This window comes from Selaginella moellendorffii, unplaced genomic scaffold, assembly GCF_000143415.4.
Source record: "Selaginella moellendorffii unplaced genomic scaffold, v1.0 SELMOscaffold_3, whole genome shotgun sequence".
Taxonomy (NCBI): Eukaryota; Viridiplantae; Streptophyta; class Lycopodiopsida; order Selaginellales; family Selaginellaceae; genus Selaginella; species Selaginella moellendorffii.
Window position 1 is genome coordinate 1,602,840 of NW_003314264.1, and position 2,631 is coordinate 1,605,470.

The 2,631-nt window shown below is 40.5% G+C and overlaps 1 non-coding gene across 1 annotated transcript; it reads right to left on the reverse strand.

Moving 5' to 3' along the window:
• Window positions 1-330: 330 nt before the first annotated feature.
• TRNAA-AGC lies at window positions 331-403 on the reverse strand. The gene has a single exon. It is a non-coding gene; the product is annotated as a tRNA-Ala (tRNA).
• Window positions 404-2,631: the final 2,228 nt, after the last annotated feature.

Below are 2,631 nucleotides of genomic sequence, written 5' to 3' on the forward strand. Positions count from 1 at the left end.
CGAAATGCTCTAGGTACAAATATTTCAAAAAGAGAAAACAACTTTAATTTGATGGCAACTCCTTTTTAGGCTCAATCCTAATGTAGTGAACGAAACTTTTTTACTCACTTTTCAAACCTCTGGAAACTTGGCACTCATTGAATGCAAGTCATGGTGGAGACACAAGCCATCAGCATGCACAAACTACTTCCTTTTGAAAAAAAGTGGGAAAAAGAAACACAAGATAAATGTCTATCCATTGCTGTTTATAGTGCAACATCCATCCATAGCTCCCTCAACACCAGTAAAATCGGTCAAAACACCTGGAACAAACCAATAATTGAACATATTTGGAGATACTGGGTATCGATCCCGGTGCCTCTCGCATGCTAAGCGAGCGCTCTACCATCTGAGCTACATCCCCTTAGCAAAGAAAGGGGAATGCTAATCTTTTCTCTTCACCATTCTAATACTCATCCTTGGAGATTCTGGCATCTTTTGTTGCATTTCAAGAGCCTTTTGAGTGATGAGCTTTGGAAAGACCACTATGTCCAGCAGGTTTCTATAGGCAAGCAGTTGCATCTGCAGGCAACCATAAAGAATGTTACTAATGTTTATAATAATAATACATAATATAGTAATAGTATTCACAAGAGGAGGACGAAAAGAGTGTTATTCAAGAGGATGAGTAAAGCAATACAATAAACACTAATATTATTTGGTATTTTGGTTTGCTAGTAAACATATTTAGGTATAGCTAAAAGTCTTTTAAAATGAGTAACTTTTTTTCCTTACAAAATTTCAAAATCTTTCAAAGTTTAAATGCATTTTCTTTTGGTGTCTCATAGCCTCTGAACAAACAAATAGAGATATTGGGCACGCTTGATCAATTCAAAGAAACTAATTATTAAAAGCTTACTAGGTGATGGATTTTGTTTCAAGGTGGCCTCTCTCCATTCCTTGTATTCTAAGCATGTTGTCCTACCTGGATCTTGTATAAAAACCAAACTAATGCCTTTAAAACTTGTAAGTTGTAACAAGGAAATCAATGCGTTCCTATTGACCTCAAAACTTAATGTACTTCTAAGCATATCTGCTAATAAAGAGAGCCAGCTCAACAAAAGGAGTCATTAAGAAAATTTTAAAAATATTTTGGTACACTAAAGAATATTTTCGTAATTTTTTAGTGGGAAACATGTATTTTAAACAAAATAGTAATTGAAATAATATCTAGATCTTGTGAGGTCCAAGTGTATGACTACAATGCCGTATACTAATATTAGCGTAGTGGGACCACTCGCTCCTGTATATAAATTAGGGTTTTTGGGCTAATTAATATGCATATTTTTTGTATCCCTTTTCATATTCCATACATTCACATTAGTGGAGATATAAGGCACTTTTAATTGTTTTTGATGAGTGCTTGAATTTGGGATTTTTGGTTTAGATCTAACTTTTGCATCATCTAAATCTAGTTTTTTCCATTTCCTTTCTTTTGTTTTTTCCTTTCAAGATTTAATTTTTTGCATTGTCTAGATCTCTCTTTCCTTTTAACCTTTTTTCATCTCTCTTCTTTTTCTCTTTTATTTTCATTCATCTTGATGGTAGATCAGCAATCTTCTTCTCCTTTGACTCTAAAGTAACAATTGGTACAATTGTTTGATGTTATGCAATTGTAATTGAATAACCAAACTTAATCGATGGTAGCATTCATAGCACGTAGTACAACTCCTCTTGTTCTTGGTGCCAATCCTTGCGTTCAGCCGGATGTAAGGAACCAACTCCCCGAGGTGTCATAGGCTAAAGGATCCCCAAAAGCATGACTGAAATGACAAAGAGTTCATCGGATCGGACTGAGTCGAAGATTAAGTCTAAGACTGACAATGAGACTGAGTTCGGGATAGAGTCCAGGATCGAGACAGAGTCCGAGATCCGAATTGGATCCAAGACCGAGTCCGAGGTTGAGTCGAAAGTCGAGTCCGAGATCCGAATTGGATCCAAGACCGAGTCCGAGGTTGAGTCGAAAGTCGAGTCCGAGATCGGGTCTGAGATTGAGTCCGAGATCGAGTCCAAGACCGAGTCCGAAGTCAGGTCCGAGATCGAGTCCAAGATCAAGTCCGAGATCGAGTCCGAGTACTAATACGGGTCAAGAGGTGAAAGCCCAAAGCATGCATCTCCCGGGGGGGGGGTTGCAGAGGGTTCCAAAAGTATAGTAGGGATAGTGAGGTTCAGGAACCAGTCTTGAAGGAACTCTCCAGTGGTGCTTCCAAACTGACTTGAGGTTGAGACTAGGGCCAAAGGGCCTTGGGTGGGAGTGAGCATGGACTCCAGTGGTGCCGGAGGGGCCACCCAAGGAAGTGCTCAAGAGCAGCTCCCACTCTTGAAAAGGAAACCGACTGCGATGCTCCTGGCTCATGTGGAGTGGTGCCCCATTTGAGTACCTTGTGGCTCATTGGTCCTTGCCCTTCCTAGGGGCTTGGGCCTTCTCTTTAGGATAAAAGTGGGGAGAGGTACCCATACTGGGCCGTTAAGCCATGGTGTTTCGCCTCGGCATCCCGAAGCAAGTGTTGCACCCAAGGCTTGGGATTTAGAGGGTCCCATGATCAAATCTTGTTGTACCAAGGGGTGTTAGGAACCTGGAGGCTTGGTGTG